This window comes from Somniosus microcephalus, chromosome 3, assembly GCF_052327205.1.
Source record: "Somniosus microcephalus isolate GS21.2 chromosome 3, FLI_Smic_1.0, whole genome shotgun sequence".
Taxonomy (NCBI): Eukaryota; Metazoa; Chordata; class Chondrichthyes; order Squaliformes; family Somniosidae; genus Somniosus; species Somniosus microcephalus.
In genome coordinates, this window is record NC_140989.1 from 45,679,077 (window position 1) to 45,701,925 (window position 22,849).

Genomic DNA, 22,849 nt, shown 5'->3' on the forward strand with positions numbered 1-22,849 from the left:
TAAAGGTGAGCTAGTGGATATGGTGTATTTGGATTTCCAGAAGGCATTCGATAAGGTGCCACATAAAAGATTACTGCATAAGATAAGAGCTCACGGAGTTGGGGGTAATATATTAGCATGGATTGAGAATTGGCTAACTAACAGGAAGCAGAGAGTCGGGATAAATGGGTCATTTTCCGGTTGGCCAACGTTAACTAGTGGGGTGCCACAGGGATCAGTGCTGGGGCCTCAACTATTAACAATCTACATTAATGACTTGGATGAAGCGACCGAGTGTAACGTAGCCAAGTTTGCAGATGATACAAAGATGGGTGGGAAAGCAAGTTGTGCAGAGGACTCAAAGAATCTGCAAAGGGATATAGACAGGCTAAGTGAGTGGGCAAACATTTGGCAGATGGAATATAATGTGGGAAAGTGCGAGGTTATCCACTTTGGCAGGAAAAATAAAAAAGCTAATTATTATTTAAATGGAGAGAGATTACAAAATGCTACAGTTCAGAGGGACCTGGGGGTCCTCGTGCATGAAACACAAAAAGTTAGCATGCAGGTACAGCAAGTAATCAAAAAGGCAAATGGAAGGTTGGCCTTAATTTCAAAGGGGTTGGAGTATAAAAGCAGGGAAGTCCTGCTACAACTGTACAGGGTATTGGTGAGACCACACCTTGAGTACTGCGGACAGTTTTGGTCTCCTTATTTAAGGAAGGATATACTTGCATTGGAGACGGTTCAGAGATGATTCACACGGTTGATTCATGAGATGAGGGGGTTGACTTATGAAGAAAGGTTGAGCAGGTTGGTCCTATACTCATTGGAATTTAGAAAAATGAGAGGTAATCTTATTGAAACATATAAGATACTGAGGGGGCTTGACAAACTAGATGCAGAGAGGATGTTTCCCCTCATGGGGAAATCTAGAATGCGGGGGCACAGTTTTACAATAAAGGGTCACCCTTTTAGAACTGAGATGAGGAGGAATTTCTTCTCTCAGAGGGTCATAAATCTGTGGAATTCTCCGCCCCAGAGAGCTGTGGAGGCTGGGTCATTAAATACATTTAAGGTGGAGATCGACAAATTTTTGCAAGATAAGGGAGTGAAGGGTTATGGGGAGCGGGCGGGGAAGTGGCTTTGAGCCCAAGATCAGCCATGATCTTATTGAATGGCGGAACAGGCTCGAGGGGCCAAGTGGCCTATTCCTGCTCCTATTTCTTATGTTCTAACTAAGCATTTGCATTTGAATCCCCAAAACCTTTAAATTGTGTTGTGTGTTTCTGTTCTTTTTCACACTTGGGAGATGCTTTTTAATTTTCTTTAAATTAGGCCAGTATTTTTTTTAACTTTTGAATAGCTGTATTAGGAATCCCACATTATACACATTCCCCAAGACCTCTACCAATGCCATGCTTGAGCCAGCCACTGATTGACGTAATCTACGATGAATCAGCTTTCTTTTTTTCCCATCCTTTTCTACTTATGTCTCCCTCTCCAATTCTTCCTTCACTTCTCTGTCGCGCCCATCACTTACATTTCTCTTTATCGCCTTCACTTCTTTTTCCTTCACACTCTCCTTTACTTGTTTCTCTCCCCCTGCTCCTTCACTTCTTTTCTCCCTTTTCACTTTCCTTTTTTCTCCTGCTCTTTTCTCATTCTTTTGTTTTTACATTTCTCTTCTATTTGTCTCTACGTTGCCCTTTTCTTTGATTTCTTGCAGAATTTGCAATAACGCACGGGGACAAGCAGGGAGGCAGGAGAAGGAGCCCAGAGATTGGGCCAAGTTCCTGATGTACCACAGAGAGTAAGAATGCAGCACAATAGCAGGCAGAGTAGCGGCTGCAGACGCTGATGTTCACTCTGGCGTGCGAGGGAGTGAAGCGGCTGCAAAGTGAAAGGTGAAAATTTCCTATGTTTGTTCTCCCAGGTCATTTGCAGCATTGTCCAGGAGATTAATCTTTAATTCTGGAAGTCTCCAGGAAAACTTTGGAGGTTTCGTAACCCTAGGTGAACTCAGAGCATCAACAGCCTTTTACCTGCCCTGATAATAAAGGATGGGATAAAGACAGTAGAGAGAAAGGGGGAAAAATTCAGTTCCTTTACACCTCCCGTTAGCGCCTTCGGGGGGCCCTAACGGGGCACTAAGAAGTTAGCACCCGAGCGTGACGATTTTAGCGCTGCTCGCGAAATTGACCAGACATTTTGCGGTGGCGCTAAACACTACCGCCATGATCTCCTGCGCCCGCAGATCGTGACATCAGTCAAGCATGCAACGCCCCGGTTGCGCCCCAGACCAGATATTGAGTCGCGCCTCCTGCCTTAGCGCCTGCCTAAGTCGGGAAGGGGCTGAGGGAGCGCTATTTAAAGGCGGGTGCTTCCTGCCTTTTCTTGTCGGCAAAATTTTGGTTTTAACGCTGTCCTAAGGAGTTTTGGTCCTCAGCACCACTTTTGAGGTTTCTAAGTGCCGAGCTCTTTCCATGGGCCTATCCATTAGTGCTTCCAACATAATTGCTTTTGAGGTCTCTCCAGGCCGAGATTCAAGGCTGCCAATGAGCAGGGTGTGGCTGGCCAGCAAGATGACCCCTCCCCTTTAAGAACTGGACGGCACCAGTCTGTCTGGCTTCCATGGTAATTGGCATCGCCTGAGCTTCGGTAGCGTTCAGAGGTAGCACCTCGCTCCCCGATGTTAGCACCTGAAGAGAGGTGTGTAGCGCTTGATTTAACACTCAAATCACCTCCGGGGCGATAGAGGCGAATTTTGCAGTCGGAGGTGATAATTAGCAATGGGTGCTAAACTTTGCGCCCGGCCGATAATAGCGCCCCAAGCGGAGCCATACCGAATTTCTCCCCCAAAGGATCTTAGCTCCGAAAATCAAGAAGTAGAATCAGTTTGGGTTGAGCTAAGAAACATCAAGGAGCAGAAAACATTGGTGGGAGTTGTTTATAGGCCCCCAAACAATAGTTGTAATGCAGGGCAGAATATAAATCAGGAAATTGGAGGCGCATGTAACAAGGCTAATACAGTAATCATGGGAGACCTTAATCTACATAGAGACTGGGCAAACCAAATTTGCAGTAATAGTGTGAAGGATGAATTCATGGAATGCATACAAGATAGTTTTCTAGATCAGTATATTGAGGAACCAAATAGGGAACAGGCTATTTTGGATCTAGTCCTGTGAAACGAGAAAGGGTTAATTAATAACCTTGTAGTAAAGGGGCCTTTAGGGAAGAGTGACCATAATATGATAGAATTTTATATTGAGTTTGAAAGTGACAGTTAAATCCGAAACTAGGGTCTTAAATCTAAACAAAGCAAACTACGTAGGTATGAGGGGCGAGTTGGCTAAGGTAGACTGGGAACCTACATTAAAAGGTGAACGGGCAATGTCTATCATTTAAAGAATTAATACATATTTTACAACAAATATACATTCCTTTAAGGCACAAAAACCCCACAGTGGTGGGGTTTTTCTGGCCCAACCGTGGCTAACAAGAGAAGTTAAAGATAGTATTAGATCAAAGGAAGAGGCTTATAATGCTGCCAAAAGAGTAGTAAGCCTGAGGATTGGGAGGATTTTAGAATTCAGCAAAGAAGGACCGAGGAATTGATAAAGAAAGGGACAATAGAATATGAGAGTAAACTAGCGAGAGACATAAAAACAGACTGTAAAAGCTTCTATAGGTATGTGAAAAGGAAAAGATTAGCGAAAGTAAATGTGGGTCCCTTACTGGCTGAGACAGGAGACATTATAATGGGGAACTTTGTGTCTGTCTTCATGGAAGAAGACGCAAAAACTTCCCAGAAATAGTGGAGAACCAAGTCTCTAGCGAGAATGAGGAACTGAAAGAGATTAGCATCAGTAAAAATGTAATACTGGAGAAATTAATGGGACTGAAAGCCAATAAATCCCCTGGACCTGATAGCCTACATCCTAGGCCTAGAAATTCAGTTCTGACGCTATTGCGGCGCTAAAGTCGGGCGCTCGTCAAATTTAGCGCCCGCCGGAAAGTGCAGGCGAGCTCGCCGAAATTCAGTAGATTTGGCCAACTTTTTGGCCAAGCGCTGCACAAGGCGTTGGAACCCTGTGTTCAGGCGCTAATCCGGCGATGCAGCCTAATAATGCCGATTCCGGGCGCAGCGCAGGTGCGATCATGTGGTGAGTGTCAGCAGACACCCTGACGCCGGCCAGCTCTTAAAGGGGGAAGGGTCAACTTTGACTGCAGCCACGCCCTGCATGCTGTAGCCCTGCAACTAGGCCTCAGGAGTGGTTGTGTGGCATATCAACGCCTGGAGGACATGGAGAGGGCCCGTGAAAGAGCCGAACGCTTCTCTGAGCATGCGCTGGGTGTGCTCCTTCATGGGGTGCGCAAAAGAAGGCGGGTCGTTTGCCTGGCTAGTGGCAGGAAGGCTCCCAGGAGCCAGTTCAGGGAGGCCTGGACCAAAATTGCCCGGAGGGTCTCCTCCAGCTCAGATGTTCCCAGGAGTGCGGACCAGTGCCGCAAGAAATACAACGACCTATGTCGGCTGGTCAAGGTGAGTACCCTTTCCAATGTCCCCCTCATCCTTGCATGTGCACCTCCCATTAGGGCCAAAGGGACATCCAAGGTCTAATGGCCAGCCCTGCTGCCGCTGCAATGGCACTTGCATGTTAATCAAGAGCTCTTTCTGCACTTACCACACTGTGCAAGCTATTCCACCATGGGAGGCCTCACACAGAGCTACAGGGCACCACACTGTGCAAGCTATTCCACCATGGGAGGCCTCACACACAGCTACAGGGCACCACACTGTGCAAGCTATTCCACCATGGCAGGCCTCACACACAGCTACAGGGCACCACACTGTACTTAGACGCCCTCCTTTCTCTTGCAGGCCAAGCTGGCGAGGAACGCCAGGAGCCTCCGTGTCACTGGTGGAGGCCCTCGCGAGTTCCAGGAGCTGACGCCTCTGGAAGAGAGGGTGGCCCGACTGCTGCGGCACCCGGTGATTGGGCCTGTGGCGATCGGCGACGCCGACCCTATACTGGAGCCCACTGGTAAGGACAGGACCGGCTGCACCTCTATCCTTGCCCTCGCGCATCAGATCTACATCCTTCCCCAGTGGCCGATAAATGCGCATAATGCACCAGTGCGGCCTCCCTCGCTGTCGGCCTGTCCTCACTCTAAAGCTACACTTGTGCCTTCCTGCTTTCAGCTGGTGAGGAGGAGGTGCTCCCTGAAGCCCACACAGCCAGGCCCTCGGAGGAGGAGGACGTGGAGGAGCAGCAGGAAGGCGCCACCTCGGGGGAACCCTCCTCCGCTCCAGGACATGCCAATGAAGGGGATACGTCTGGCGTGCCGGAGAGCCAGGGGGAGGCGGGGGAGGGGAGCCCCGAACCTGGTCCCAGTGGCATGGACGCCCGCGGCAAGGCTCCGGCGGCACGCGACCCTTCTGCCCAGAGGGGGGAGGCGGTGGAGGGGAGGGCAGAACCTGGTGTCAGTGGCGTGGCCGCACGCGGCAGCGCTCCGGCGGCACGCCAGCCTTCTGGCCAGAGGGTGGAGGCGCCCTCCAGTCCGGACTCGGACGTCGCCCAGGAGGTGCGCCTCCTGGACGAGATGTCGGCGGCGTCGGAGCGCCGCCACGTGGAAATCATGGAGGTGCTGGCACAGATGCCTCAGGCCATCGAAAGCCTCTCTCAAAGTGTGGTGGCTTTCGGCCAAGCCCAGGCCAGGGGCCTCGAGGTTTTCGCTGCAGCGCACGCCAGGGGGGTGGAGCTCCTTGTGGCAGCGCATGAGAGGGGGGTCGAGCAACTCGAGGCAGCGCAGCACGCCAGTCGCCAGCTGAGAGGTGCTGTCCAGACAATGGGACTGCAGATGCGGGGACATGCCGGCGCAGTTGGGGCACTGACTTCTGCGACCCTCGCACTGGCGGGGAGGCATCGCCAGGCCAGGCGCCGCCCTGCTGCCGCACACCGGTCTGGCCACCCACAGTTTGGCGCGCTTGCTCCCCGGCCAGGCCGCCCGAGTGCACGTGTGTCTGGCGACCAGCGCGCGCCTGGCATCACCCACCTTGTACCCATTGGTGCAGGCGAGCCTGCCACTCCCCCAGCCAGGGTGCAAGGAGCTGCTGCAGCCAGTGAAGAGGGCCACCCACAGCTGCAGCAGCCACCAGCCGGCCCCTCCCGGGCCCGCCCTCGTGTAGGCCGACCCCCAAGGGCATCTGGCGAGACGCCTTGTCGCCCTGAGGATCCTTCCCCCAGCCTCGGCACAGCCTCACGGCCCAGCTTGAGGCGCAGCAGCAGGACGGGCCGGGGCAAAAGACGCCTGTCCACACACTCGCCCTCTCGCCACACCCAATAGAGTGTGTTCACCGAGGGTTTGGGTGATGCGGGGGCTTCTGTTCTGGGGGGCATTATGTGTTTTTGTTTTATGGGGGTCTTTGTGTTGTTGGGGGGGCTTGTTTTTGTTAGGCCAGTGACGAGGCCATTTGGATGCTGATGTTATGTTAGTCCTCCCCAGGTTTTGGGAGTGACAGAAGTTTGTTACTGTTTTTTGGGGGTCTTCTCTGTTTTGCTCTTCCATGTGGGAAGGGCCCTGAGGTTTTCAAATAAAGATGTTTATTTATTCACCATGTGCAGGTGTCATGTTTCAAGTGGTTGTTGGGTTAACCGGCTGAGGGCTTGCGAAGCGGCTGCGTTCAGTGGGCCAGGCCATTCCCTGACAGGGGGCCTAGAAGTGTCGAGCAATAAGCCCCCGGCGGACGGCCCTTGGACCTTGTCGCTCCCTCCTGGCCTGGTGCTGCTCCTCCTCAGGGTCCTCCTGCTCGTCCTCCTGAGGTGGTGGCCCAATGTCAGGTGGCAGTGCCTGAGTCCTGCGGATAGCCAGGTTGTGGAGCATGCAGCAGACCACGACGAACTGGGAGACTCTATCCGGCGAATACTGAAGAGACCCGCCCGAACGATCCAGGCAACGGAACCGTTGCTTGAGGACGCCTATCGTTTGCTCTATTAGGTTCCTTGTGGCTTGATGGCTTTCATTGTATGCCAGCTCCGCTGGGGTCCTGGGCGCGCGGAGCGGGGTCATGAGCCATGTGCACAAAGGGTGCCCTTGTCCCCGAGAAGCCATCCCCTTGGTTGAGGCTGTGCCTGGAACATGTCAGCCACAGTAGTCTGTCGCAGGATAAAGGCATCGTGGATGCTTCCTGGGAAGCGGGCATTGCCAGCTAGGATGCGCTGCCTGTGGTCACACACCAGCTGCACATTTAGGGAATGGTAGCCCTTCCGGTTGCGGTCTTGCTCGGCATTGCGGATAGGTGGCCGCATAGCCACATGCGTGCAGTCAATGGCGCCCTGCACCATGGGGAAGGCCGCGATCCTGGCAAATCCGAATGCACGCTGCTCCTGCTTGTGTTGGGTCATGGGGAAGGAGATGAATTGGTGGCTCCTCGTGAAAAGTGCTTCGGTGACCTGTCGGATGCAGCGATGCGCGGCGAACTGGGAGATGGTCGCGATGTCCCCAGCAGCGGCTTGGAAGGAGCCGCTTGCATAAAAGCTGAGAGCCACCGTGACCTTCACTTCCACCGAGAGAGATGCCCTGGACATGAGCTGTGGCTGCAAATCTGCATGAAGCCGTTGGCAGATCTCTTCAACCACCTCCCTTCTGAAGCGCAGCCTCTTAACACAATGCGCCGCAGTCATGGTGAGATATGAGACCTGCTCCCGGTATTGCCTGACTGGGTAAGGCCTACGTTGACGACGCCTAATGGCCCCTCTGCGTCTAGCCATGCCTGGGCCTGTCTCAAAGCGTATGCCAGCCCTTCGCACAAAATGTCGCAACTGAGGGTTGGCCCCCCATGCAGCCCCCATTACAAAGTTCCAACCAGCAAAATCACAAGGATGCAAATGTCAAAGCACTGGCTAGAAGCCAAAAAGACCTCTCCTATGGTGTCCGAAATCAGTAATCTCTGTGCCTTGCTCTCTGTGCAGAAATCCAAACCAGTCAAGTCATTGCAGCGAAATGGCTAGCTTTTATGGGTGAGTGGATGTGCCCTTTAATTAGCGCTCCCCGAATCCCACAGGGCCTCTGTTGAGTTCCATTTCACAGTTCTTAGTAGCGCCACGCCAACATCGGCCGGGCGCCACTGAATTTCCGGTTTGGGGCGCACAAACGGCGTTGCACGACGGAATGACGTCATAAGATGCGCGCGCAGCTGACCGGGCGCTAACACTTTGCGCCGGCGCTAAAGCCCAGCTGAATTTCGGCGTAGGCGCAGATCCGGCGGTGCCCGGGCGCTAAGTGGATAGCGCCGGAAATCTGGCGCTAACGTCTGGCGCAAACAGTTGAATTTCTAGGCCCTAGAGTTTTGAAAGAGTTGGCTACAGAGAGAGTGGATGCATTGGTTGCCATTTTCCAAAATTCCATAGATTATAGACTGGTTCCCACTATTTAAGAAAGTAGGGAGAGAGAAAATGGGGAAATACAGAAAATGCTAGAATCTATTATTAAATACGTGGTAACAGGGCACTTAGAAAATAATAATAGGATTGGGCAGAGTCAACACCAATCTATGAAAAGAAAATTGTGTTTAACAAATCTGTTACAATTTTTTGAGGTTGTAACTAACAGAATAGATAAGGGGGAACCAGTGGATGTGGTGTATTTGGATTTTCAGAAGGCATTCGATAAGGTGCCACACAAGAGGTTATTAAATAACATTAGGGCTCATGGGATTGGGGGATAATATACTAGCATGGATTGAGGATTGGTTAACGGACAGAAAACAGAGAGTAGGAATAAACGGGTCATTTTTGGGTTGGCAGGCTGTATCTAGTGGGGAACCATAAGGATCAGTGCTTGGGCCTCAGCTATTCACAATCTACATCAATGATTTGGATGAGGGGACCAAATGTGATATATCAAAGTTTTCTGATGATACAAAGCTGGGTGGGAATGTAAGTTGTATGAAGGATGCAAGGAGGCTTCAAGAGGATATAGACAGTCTAAGTGAGTGGGCAAGAACATGGCAAATGGAATATAATGTGGAGAAATGTGAAGTTATCCACTTTGGTAGGAAAAATAGAAAAGCAGAGTATTTTTTAAATGGTGAGAGATTGGGAAATGTTGGTGTTCAGAGGGACCTGGGTGTCCTTGTACATGAATCACTGAAAGTTAACATGCAGGTACAACAAGCAATTAGGAAAACAAATGGTATGTTGGCCTTTATTACAAGAGGATTTGCTTATAAGAGTAAAGACGTCTTATTGCAATTATATAGGGCCTTGGTGAGACCACACCTGGAGTATTGTGTACAGTTTTGGTCTCCTTACCTAAGGAAGGATATACTTGTCATAGAGGGAGTGCAACGAAGGTTCACCAGACTGGTTTCTGGGATGGGGGGATTGTCCTATGATGAGAGATTAAGTAGACTAGGCCTATATTCTCTAGAGTTCAGAAGAATGAGAGGTGATCTCATTGAAACATACAAAATTCTTACAGGGCTTGGCAGGGTAGATGCAGGGAGGATGTCTCCCCTGGCTGGGGAGTCTAGAACCAGGGGTCACAGTCTCAGAATAAGGGGTCGGCCATTTAGGACTGAGATGAGGAGAAATTTCATCACACAGAGGGTGGTGAATCTTTGGAATTCTCGATCCCAGAGGGCTGTTGAGGTCAGTCCTTGAGTATATTCAAGATAGAGATCGATAGATTTTTGTATTAAGGGAATCAAGGGATATGGGGATAGTGCAGGAAAGTGGAGATGAGATAGAAGATCAGCCATGATCTTATTGAACGGCGGAGCAGGCTTGATGGGCCAAATGGCCTACTCCTGCTCCTATTTCTTAATTTCTATGTTCTTACACACTATGGAAGCACCTCCTTGTAGAAGCAACTCCCCAATATAATAAATAAATGGGTTATAAAAAGACTACTGGTATCAAATGATAGCTGGTGATAAGGCAAACTGCCCCAATGTCTTGTGCTGTACAACCCCAGAGTATCTCGGTTAGAGGTTGGCACAACATTTCAAGTATCGTCTTTCATGTCAGGAAAAGGAGGGTATTGAAATACTTTAGATCCTGGTACAACCCAATCCTGGTACAACCCAATCCTGATACAATCCAATCCTGGTACAACCCAATCCTGATACAACCCAATCCTGGTACAACCCAATCCTGGTACAACCCAATCCTGATACAACCCAATCCTGATACAACCCAATCCTGGTACAACCCAATCCTAATACAACACAATCGTGAACCAAAACAACACAAATCCTGATACAACCCAATCCTGATACAACCCAATCCTAATCCAATACAATACAAATCCTGATACAAACCAATCCTGATACAACACAATCCCGATACAACCCAATCCTGATACAACCCAATCCTGGTACAACCCAATCCTGATACAGCCCAATCCTGGTACAACCCAATCCTGATACAACCCAATCCTGGTACAACCCAATCCTGGTACAACCCAATCCTGCTCCAACCCAATCCTGATACAACACCAATCCTGATACAACCCAATCCTGGTACAACCCAATCCTGGTACAACCCAATCCTGGTACAACCCAATCCTGATACAACCCAACACAAATCCTGATACAACCCAATCCTGAGACAACCCAACACAAATCTTGATACAATCCAATCCTGATACAACCCAATCCTGATACAACCCAATCCTGGTACAACCCAATCCTGATACAACCCAATCCTGATACAACCCAATCCTGATACAACCCAATCCTGGTACAACCCAATCCTGATACAACCCAATCCTGAGACAACCCAATCCTGATACAACCCAATCCTGATACAACCCAATCCTGGTGCAAAACAATCCTGGTACAACCCAATCCTGAGACAACCCAATCCTGAGACAACCCAACACAAATCCTGATACAACCCAATCCTGATACAACCCAATCCTGATACAACCCAACACAAATCCTGATACAACCCAACACAAATCCTGATACAACCCAATCCTGATACAACTCAACACAAATCCTGATACAACCCAATCCTGATACAACCCAATCCTGGTACAACCCAATCCTGATACAACCCAATCCTGGTACAACCTAATCCTGGTACAACACTATCCTGATACAACCCAATCCTGGTTCAACCCAATCCTGGTACAACCCAATCCTGGTACAACCCAATCCTGATACAACCCAATCCTGGTACAACCCAACACAAATCCTGATACAACCCACACAAATCCTGATACAACCCAATCCTGAGACAACCCAATCCTGAGACAACCCAACACAAATCCTGATACAACCCAATCCTGATACAACCCAATCCTGATACAACCCAACACAAATCCTGATACAACCCAACACAAATCCTGATACAACCCAATCCTGATACAACTCAACACAAATCCTGATACAACCCAATCTGATACAACCCAATCCTGGTACAACCCAATCCTGATACAACCCAATCCTGGTACAACCTAATCCTGGTACAACACTATCCTGATACAACCCAATCCTGGTTCAACCCAATCCTGGTACAACCCAATCCTGGTACAACCCAATCCTGATACAACCCAATCCTGGTACAACCCAACACAAATCCTGATACAACCCACACAAATCCTGATACAACCCAATCCTGGTACAACCGAATCCTGATACAACCCAATCCTGGTACAACCCAATCCTGGTACAACCCAATCCTGCTCCAACCCAATCCTGATACAACACCAATCCTGGTACAACCCAATCCTGGTACAACCCAATCCTGCTCCAACCCAATCCTGATACAACCCAATCCTGGTACAACCCAATCCTGGTACAATCCAATCCTGATAGAATCCAACACAAATCCTGATACAACCCACACAAATCCTGATACAACCCAATACAAATCCTGATTTAACCTAATCCTGATACAACCCACACAAATCCTGATACAACCCACACAAATCCTGATACAATCCAACACAAATCCTGATACAAGCCAATACTGATTCTGATACAACCCAATCCTGATCAAAAACAAACGAAAGGGAAGAGAGTAGAGTAACAGTCAGAAATTGTGCTTTAGGCACTACATGTAAAGAGAAAACTAAAAGATGTAAAGTGATTAAACCAGGAGAGGGAAATAAGAAACATGTGTGTAAAACATTAGAGCTGAAGGACAGGCTAGGGTGTGTGGACTAAATAAACGTTCCTTATACAAACGCACGGAGTATAATGAATAAATTGAATGAACTGCAGGCACAAATTCAAATTGGAGGGTATGACATGGTACCCATTACTGAGACATGGCTACAAGACGGACAGGACTGGGAACTAAATATACCAGGTTATAAGGCCTACAGGAAAGCTAGGGCAGAGGGGGAGGAGTAGCCTTAGTGATTAAGGATGAAATCACTTCAATGATAAGAGATGATATAACGAAAGGTAAGCAGGCAGTGGAGACTTTATGGGTAGAATTAAGAAATAGGAATGGGTTCAAGACTGTAGTGGGAGTTGTGTATAGACCCCCTGGTAGCAGCTGTGAAGTGCTAGGTAGTATAAATGCAGAGAATAGACAAACGTGTAGTAAAGGCAGTGTGGTTTTAATGGAGGATTTTAACTTTCAGATAGATTGGGATAAGCAGACGAGCACCTGTCAGAAAGGCAGTGAATTTCTTGAGTGTGTCCGGGATAGTTTTCTCCAACAATATGTCCTAGAGGCAACAAAGGGGCAAGCCATATTAGATTTAGTAATGAGTAATGAGCCAGATTTAGTTAACAGCCTAACTGTGCATGAACATTTATCCAATAACGATCATAACATGATTGAAATCAACGTAGCATTTGAAAGGGAGGAACGCGAAACAGCTACTAAGATTCTAGATTTGGATAAAGCTGACTTCAACGGCATCAGACAGAGACTGTCCACAGTAAACTGGGCAAATCTGTTAATGGGTAAAATGACAGATCAGTGGGAGATGTTCAAAAAGGAATTCAAGGTGATACAGAACCAGTTTACACTCCTGAGGGGCAAGAGCTCCACTTGCCAAAAAAAACAGCCGTGGATGACTAAAGAGGTAAGGGACAGCATAAAACTAAAAGAAAAAGCATACAAAAATGCAAAAAGTAGCACAGATCCTGGTGAATGGGAAAGATGCAAAGAACAGCAAAGGGTCACAAAATAGACAGTAAGAGCTACAAAAAGGGAGTATGAAAAGAAACTTGCAAGGGATATCAAAATCAACACAAAGAATTTTTACAATTATATTAGGAAAAAGAGGGTAGTAGTCAGGAGCAAGGTTGGCCCCTTAAAAACTGAAAGTGGTAATATTGCCAATGATAATAAGGAAATAGTGAACATGCTGAATAATTACTTTGCATCAGTATTTACAGTAGAGGAAGTGGATAGCATGCCAGATATCCCAAGGAAACTAATATTGAATCAGGGACAGGGACTCAATAAAACTATCATAAGTAAAATAACAGTAATGAAGAAAATAATGGCACTAAAGAGTGATAAATCCCCAGGACCAGATGATTTCCATCCCAGGGTTTTAAAGGAAGTAGGTGAGCACATTGCAGATGCCCTAACTATAATCTTCCAAAGTTCTCTCGATTCAGGAACTGTCCCTTTAGTTGGAAAATTGCACATGTCACTCCGCTATTTAAGAACGGCGAGGGGGGGAAACCAGGGAATTATAGACCAGTTAGCCGAACATCTATTGTCGGGAAATTGCTAGGGTCTATAATTAAGGATAGGGTGACTGAACACCTCAAATTTTCAGTTGATCAGAGAGAGCCAGCCTGGATTTGTGAAAGGCAGGTCATGCCTGACAAACCTGATTGAATTTTTTGAGAAAGTGACTAAAGTAATGGACAGGGGAATGTCTATGGATGTTATTTATATGGACTTCCAGAAGGCATTTGATAAAGTCCCCCATAAGAGACTGTTAACAAAGGTAGAAGCCCACGGAATTGAGGGCAAATTATTGACCTGGTTAGGAAATTGGCTGAACGGCAGGAGACAGGCTCAATGGGTAGGGATAATGGGCAGGTACTCTAATTGGCAGGATGTGACTAGTGGTGTCCCGCAGGGATCTGTTTTGGGGCCTCAACTATTCACAATATTTATTAACGACTTAGATGATGGCATAGAAAGTCATGTATCCAAATTTGCCGATGACACAAAGATAGGCGGCATCGTAGGCTGTGTAGATTAAAGCATAAAATTACAAAGGGATATTGATAGATTAAGTGAATGGGCACAACTGTGGCAAATGGATTTCAATGTAGGCAAATGTGAGGTCATCCACTTTGGACCTAAAAAGGATCGAACAGGGTACTTTCTAAATGGTGAAAAGCTAAAAACAGTGGAGGTCCAAAGAGACTTGGGGGTCCAGGTATATAGATCATTAAAATGTCATGAACAGGTACAGAAAATAATCAAAAAGGCTAATAGAATGCTGACCTTTATATCTAGAGGACTAGAATACAAGGGGGTAGAAGTTATGCTGCAGCTGTATAAAACCCTGGTTAGACCACGCCTGGAGTACTGTGAGCAGTTCTGGGCACCACACTTTAGGAAGGATATATTGGCCTTGGAGGGAGTGCAGCGTAGTTTTATCAGAATGATACCCGGACTTCAAGGGTTAAGTTACGAGGAGAGATTACACAAATTAGGGTTGTGTTCCCTGGAATTTAGAAGGTTAAGGGGTGATCTGATCAAAGTTTTCAAGATATGAAAAGGGAACAGATAGGGTAGATAGAGAGAGACTATTTCTGCTGGTTGGGGATTCTAGGACTAGGGGGCATCGTCTAAAAATTAGAGACAGACCTTTCAGGAGTGAAATTAGCAAAACACTTCTAAATACAAAGGGTTTCTTGCATTACAACAGTGACGACACTTCAAAAGTACTTCATTGGCTGTAAAGCGCCTTGGGTCGTCTGGTGTTCGTGAAAGGCGCTATACAAATGCAAATCTTTCTTTAGAAGTTTGGAACTCTCTTCTGCAAACGGCAATTGATGCTAGATGAATTGTTAATTTAAAATCGGAGATTGACAGCTATTTCTTAACCAGCGGTATTAAGCAATATTGGCCAGAGGCGGGTATATGGAGTTAGGTCGCAGATCAGCCATGATCTCACTGAATGGGGGAACAGGCTTGAGGGGCTGAATGGCCTACTGCTGTTCCTATGTTCCTATGATCCTGATAAAACCCAACACTGATCCTGGGACAACCCAACACTGATCCTGATAAAACCCATCTCTGATCCTGATAAAACCCAACACTGATCCTGATAAAACCCAAGACTGATCCTGATAAACCCAACACTGATCCTGGTACAACCCAACACTGATCCTGGTACAACCCAACACTGATCCTGATAAAACCCAACACTAATCCTGATAAAACCCAACACTGATCCTGGTACAACCCAACACTGATCCTGGTACAACCCAACACTGATCCTGATAAAACCCAGCGCTGATCCTGATAAAACCCAACACTGATCCTGGTACAACCCAACACTGATCCTGGTACAACCCAACACTGATCCTGATAAAACCCAACACTGATCCTGGTACAACCCAACACTGATCCTGATAAAACCCAACACGGATCCTGATAAACCCAACACTGATCCTGATAAAACCCAACACTGATCCTGATAAACCCAACACTGATCCTGATAAAACCCTACAATGATCCTGGTACAATCCAACACTGGTCCTGATAAAACCCAACACTGATCCTGGAACAACCCAACACTGATCCTGATAAAACCCAGCACTGATCCTGATAAAACCCAACACTGATCCTGATAAAACCCAGCACTGATCCTGATAAAACCCAACACTAATCCTGGTACAACCCAACACTGATCCTGATAAAAACCCAACAATGATCCTGATAAAACCCAACACTGATCCTGGGACAACCCAACACTGATCCTGATAAAGTCAACACTGATCCTGGTACAACCCAACACTGATCCTGATAAACCCAACACTGATCCTGGTACAACCCAACACTGATCCTGATAAAACCCAGCACTGATCCTGATAAAACCCAACACTGATCCTGATAAAACCCAACACTGATCCTGATAAACCCAACACCGATCCTGGTACAACCCAACACTGATCCTGATAAAACCCAGCACTGATCCTGATAAAACCCATCTCTGATCCTGATAAAACCCAACACTGATCCTGATAAAACCCAACACTGATCCTGGTACAACCCAACACTGATCCTGATAAAACCCAACACTAATCCTGATAAAACCCAACACTGATCCTGGTACAACCCAACACTGATCCTGATAAACCCAACACTGATCCCGATAAAACCCAACAATGATCCTGGTACAACCCAACACTGATCCTGATAAAACCCAACACTGATCTTGGTACAACCCAACACTGATCCTGCTAAAACCCAGCACTGATCCTGATAAAACCCAACACTGATCCTGATAAAACCCAACACTAATCCTGGTACAACCCAACACTGATCCTGATAAAAACCCAACACTGATCCTGATAAAACCCAACACTGATCCTGGTACAACCCAACACTGATCCTGATAAACCCAACACTGATCCTGATAAACCCAACACTGATCCTGATAAAATCCAGCACTGATCCTGATAAAACCCAACACTGATCCTGATAAACCCAACACTGATCCTGGTACAACCCAACACTGATCCTGATAAAACCCAGCACTGATCCTGATAAAACCCAACACTGATCCTGATAAAACCCAACACTGATCCTGATAAACCCAACACTGATCCTGGTACAACCCAACACTGATCCTGATAAAACCCAGCACTGATCCTGATAAAAGCCAACACTAATCCTGATAAAACCCAACACTGATCCTGATAAAAGCCAACACTAATCCTGATAAAACCCAACACTGATCCTGGTACAACCCAACACTGATCCTGGTACAACCCAACACTGATCCTGATAAAACCCAGCACTGATCCTGATAAAACCCAACACTGATCCTGGTACAACCCAACACTGATCCTGGTACAACCCAGCACTGATCCTGATAAAAGCCAACACTAATCCTGATAAAACCCAACACTGATCCTGATAAAAGCCAACACTAATCCTGATAAAACCCAACACTGATCCTGGTACAACCCAACACTGATCCTGGTACAACCCAACACTGATCCTGGTACAACCCAACACTGATCCTGATAAAACCCAGCACTGATCCTGATAAAACCCAACACTGATCCTGGTACAACCCAACACTGATCCTGGTACAACCCAACACTGATCCTGATAAAACCCAACACTGATCCTGATAAAACCCAACACTGATCCTGATAAAAGCCAACACTGATCCTGATAAACCCAACAATGATCCTGATAAAACCCAACACTGATCCTGGTACAACCCAACACTGATCCTGATAAACCCAACACTGATCCTGATAAAACCCAGCACTGATCCTGATAAAACCCAACACTTATCCTGATAAAACCCAACACTGATCCTGATAAACCCAACACTGATCCTGGTACAACCCAACACTGATCCTGATAAACCCAACACTGATCCTGGTACAACCCAACACTGATCCTGATAAAACCCAGCACTGATCCTGATAAAACCCAACACTGATCCTGATAAAACCCAACACTGATCCTGATAAACCCAACACTGATCCTGGTAGAACCCAACACTGATCCTGATAAAACCCAACACTGACCCTGGTACAACCTATTACGGGGTACGTTTGAGAAGCACTGGACGCAATGTCGCAATCTCTGAGGATTGCAGCTTGCAGACTTCCCTGTTTGAGGTCAGAGGAAATCCTGCGTGACATGGGGCGGGTGGACACTGACAGGAACCGCAGCCCCAGAGCCAGCGCTCCGCCCGGATCCGCCCCGCTGAAATAACACTGAGCAGCAGATCAGGTGAGAGCAGCTTTTGTATTCACTCCTCCACCCTCCTTCAGTCACTTCCTGATCCCACTTCCTGATCCACCACTACATTTCTCAGAGCGCATGCTGCCTTTGTTGGATCTGAAACTGATCAACAAGTTTAAGTAAAACTCCTTCGACTTTAAGCCCCGCCGTTTTACAGCCGGGAGTGAGTAGCTGGGCACCGCTTAATGTTAAATTCACCGGAATAACCCAACAGAGGCATCGGCATTCGATCTGACAGAAGGTACAGCAGCTCCCCACAGAATCTCGCTTTGCATTCACGCTATGTGGTTAATGGGAGTTTAAAGCACTCTAAACTGGGACTGAGGTTGGGCGTTTACCGAGCTGGAGAAGGGGCGGAAAGTGGCTCGATTCTCGAACGGTGTCCTGCAGATTGGCAAGTAGCAAATGTAACCCCGCTATTCAAGAAAGGAGGGAGAGAGAAAATAGGGAACTACAGGCCAGTTTGCCTGACATCAGTCGTCAGGAAAATGCCAGAATCTATTATTGAGGACGTGGTAACAGGAAAATCACAATGGCCCGCGGGGATTTTGGTGTGAGCGGTGGGGGTTTCGGCGCTCACCTCGCATACCGTTACAGTTTTAGCGGGCACTTCAGCGGAGACTTCCAGTCATCCGGCATCTGTTTGAATGCGGTGCCCTCGACAGGGGATCTGTGCCGTCTGTGAGCTTGTACATCATTGTACAGAAAATACAACTTGGATTTAATAGCGCCTTTAATGTAGTAAAACATCCCAAGGCGCTGCACAGGGGTATTACAAAACAAAAAAAATTTGACACCGAGCCACATTAAGGAGAAACTAGTACAGACTTGGTCAAAGATGTAGGTTTTAAGGAGCGTCTTAAAAGAGGAAAGAGAGGTAGAGGAGCGGAGAGGTTTAGGGAGGGAATTCCAGAGCTTAGGGCCCAGGCAACAGAAGGCATGGCCACCAATGGTTGAGCGATTATAATCAGGGATGCTCAAGAGGGCAGAATTTGAGGATCGCAGATATCTCGGGGGGGTTGGGGTTGTGGGGCTGGAGGAGATTACAGAGATAGGGAGGGGCGAGGCCATGGAGGGATTTGAAAACAAGGATGAGAATTTTTAAATCGAGGCGTTGCTTAACTGGGAGCCAATGGAGGTCAGCGAGCACAGGGGTGATGGGTGAACGGGACTTGGCGTGAGTTAGGACACGGGCAGCCGAGTTTTGGATCACCTCAAGTTTACGTAGGGTAGAACATGGGAGGCCAGCCAGGAGTGTGTTGGAATAGTCAAGTCTAGAGGTAACTAAGGCATGGATGAGGGTTTCAGCAGCAGATGAGCTGAGGTAAGGGCGGAGTCTGGCGATATTATGGCGGTGGAAATAGGCAGTCTTAGTTATGGTGCAGATATATGGTCAGAAACTCATTTCAGAGTCAAACATGACACCAAGGTTGCGAACAGTGTGGATCAGCCTCAGACAGATGCTAGAGAGAGGGATGGAGTCAGAGGCTTGGGAACAGAGTTTTTGGCAGGGTCCGAAAACAATGGCTTCGGTCTTGCCAATACTTAATTGGAGAAAATTTCTGCTCATGTCGGACAAGCAGTCTGATAATTTAGAGTTCGTGAGGGGTCGAGAGACATGGTAGTGAGGTAGAGCTGGGTGTCGTCAGCGTACATGTGGAAACTGACGCTGTGTTTTCGGATGATGTCGCCGAGGGTCAGCATGCAGGTGAGAAATAGGAGGGAACCAAGGGTAGATCCAGAGTTAATGATGCAGGAGTGGGAAGAGAAGCCATTACAGGTGATTCTCTGGCTACGATTAGATAGATAAGAATGGAACCAGGCGAGTGCAGTCCCACCCAGCCGGACGACGGTGGAGAGGCGTTGGAGAAGGATGGAGTGGTCAACCATGTCAAAGACTGCAGACAAGTCAAGAAGGATGAGGAGGGATAGTTTCCCTTTGTCACAGTCACATAGGATGTCATTTGTGATAATTCCTGGATCGATGAAGACTCGTGTTCCGGGACCTCTACTCGTAGGCTTGTGTAGAGGCCCACGTATCCCAGGCGTGTATCCGGCCCAACTAATCAGAAAAGGGATTCCCATTATGCTTATGGGGATACCATTTACATATGGAAACCCCATAAGCTTAATAAGAATCACCCAAAAAACACAACCTTGCAATAAAAGAAATCATTACATATTTAAAAATAATTAAAATACAATTTCATTAAACATTTAAAACAAAAATTTAAATTTTTGAAAAATAAATTTAAATTTTTTTAAGAAGCCAAAAATAACACAAACTAATTTTACAGGTTTTTGAATGTTAAAATGATTTTTAAAAATTAATTTAATATTTATTTTCACTCTTACGCTGGTAAAAGAAGGCCTTATGCCTGTTATTGCCAGGCATAAGAGTTTCATGTACATTCGCTGGGCAAGAGTTGGGCAAATAGCACAACTCTTCGGCAGCAAATGTCCATTTCCCGGGGATGCGGAGGAACTGTCAAGAAGATTCTTGGCAGATCACAAGTTCTGGGTTTTCGCGCATGCGTAGCCCATGTATAAACCCGGAACTTGCGAGGCACTTACAGCCGCGTATGCACCGTGTACACGGTCATAGGCCACAGAAAATCCGGGCTGTAGTTTACATGTCCAGAGAAGTCCAGGAGATCGGAAACCAATTTTGAAGCAAAATAAAGATTGGGACATACACATGGAATTAAGGGAAAGGCACAAAAGAGCAAATCAGAAAAACTATTAAAAAAAACTATTGGCCCTGAACTTCCGATTGGAGGCTTCCTGCGGGCGGAGCCCCCGATCGAGAAAAATCTACGCACTTAGGCTGGTTCTGTAGGTCCCGAGGCTTGCGATCCAGGACCTTCGAAATGCTCAGAGGGCCAGGCATCCCAGGGGAGCATGCGGTTCGCAAGCGCCCCTGGGATCACGTGGGCCATGGGGAACCAATCAAAGAAGGGAATACCCCCTCATACTTTTGACAGGTCTCCACGCACAGATCTGTCAAAAGTATGAATGGGGATCCCATTTAAAAACACAGTTAAACTTCAAATAATTTTTTTTAAATCACGTATTTAAAATGAGTTAAAATTACATTAAATTAAATTTTAAACAAAAATTTAATTTTTTGGAAAAAATAATCCAAGCGTTTTACGGGGCTAAAAATAAACGTACCTTTTTTAGAAGTATTTTTAAATTATAAATGAGTGTAAATATATTTATTTTTTAAACTTTTATGCTGGTAAAAGCAGGCTTTTACCAGGCGTAAGATTTTTAAAGGTTTTCAACGGGCGGAAGTTGTGCAGAAAGCCCAACTCCCTGCCTGCGGAGGCCCTTTTCCCGAGCAGGCGGATGGTCTGTCAAGAGGATTCTTGACAGATCGCAAGTGCCGGGTTTTATTGCATGCGCTTCGCACGCCTGAAACCGTCACTTGTGAGGCCCCTACGGGAAGGATAGTTTCCCTTTGTCACAGTCACATAGGATGTCATTTGTGATAATTCCTGGATCGATGAAGACTCGTGCTCCGGGACCTCTACTCGTAGGCCCGTGTAGAGGCCCACGTATCCCAGGCGTGTATCCGGCCCAACTAATCAGAAAAGGGATTCCCATTATGCTTATGGGGATTCCATTTACATACGGAAACCCCATAAGCTTAATAAGAATCAACCAAAAAACACAACCTTGAAATAAAAGAAATCATTACATATTTAAAAATAATTAAAATACAATTTCATTAAACATTTAAAACAAATATTTAAATTTTTGAAAAATAAGTTTAAATTTTTTTAAGAAGCCAAAAATAACACAAACTAATTTTACAGGTTTTTGAATGTTAAAATGATTTTAAAAAATTAATTTAATATTTATTTTCACTCTTATGCTGGTAAAAGAAGGCCTGTGAGGTCGGAAAATCCAGCCCATTTAAAAAAAAATTTGCAACGTTAATTTTCTTCTGAGGGAATGAGACTCCACACCTGTAAAATTAATTTTTCAGGGCCAGAGAGGTTGTTCAGCGATAATTATCGTTTACTACACCATTAAAAACTCAGTTACTCCTGATTGAACAAACCCTAACTTTTTCAGCTGTTTTTTAGAGTGAGAATAGTGGGTAATTAGCCTAAATTCACACCATGGCAGTAGTTTCTGTGCAGATTCCACTGGCGAAGATTGCAACAGGGCAGCCTGTGGAGGAGCAGGGTACCACTGACAGCAACTTCCGGATTTCTGCATTTAACTGCACATGTGCGGACACCAAAAGTTGCTGTCAGTTTTACCTTATAATAATGGTGTGTGCTGGCCATCTCGCCATTATTAGTACAGCAAAATGCGGGCCATTATGATTAGGCAAAGTCAACATGGTTTTATGAAAGGGAAATTGTGTTTGACAAATCTATTAGAGTTTTTTGAGAGTGTAACTAACATGATAGATAAGGGGGAACCAGTGGGCGTAGTGTATTTGGGATTTTCAGAAGGCATTCAATAAGGTGCCACACAAGAAGTTGTTACACAAGATTAGGGCTCATGGGATTGGCATGGATTGAGGATTGGTTAACGGACAGAAAACAGAGAGTTGGAATAAACGGGTCATTTTCGGGATGGCAGGGTGTAACTAGTGGGGTGCGCAAGGATCAGTGCTTGTGCCTCAGCTATTTACAATCTATCTCAATGATTTGGATGAGGGGACCAAGTGTAATATATCCAATTTTGCTGATGATACAAAGCTGGGTGGGAATGTAAGCTGTGAGGAGGACACAAAGAAGCTGCAACAAGATATAGACTGGGCAAGAAGGTGGCAGATCGATTATAATGTGGGGATATGTGAAATTATCCACTTTGGTAGGAAGAATGGAAAAGCAGAATATTTTTTTAAAGGTGAGACATTAGTAAATGTTGGTCTTCAGAGGGATTTCAGGGTCCTTGTACACGAA

At 46.6% G+C, this 22,849-nt stretch overlaps 1 protein-coding gene across 2 annotated transcripts in view; it reads left to right on the top strand.

Annotated features, from left to right (window-relative positions):
• Window positions 1-17,805: 17,805 nt before the first annotated feature.
• Window positions 17,806-22,849, top strand: part of LOC147121017 (NLR family CARD domain-containing protein 4-like) — a 30,693-nt gene continuing 25,649 nt past the window's right edge. The window contains exon 1 of one of the 2 annotated variants that reach the window (XM_085980314.1): window positions 17,806-17,909. The gene's annotated coding sequence lies outside the window, so the exon portion shown is untranslated. Of the gene's footprint in view, window positions 17,910-17,975; window positions 18,163-22,849 lie in introns of those variants that run through there. The other variant, XM_085980313.1, reaches the window with a different exon arrangement.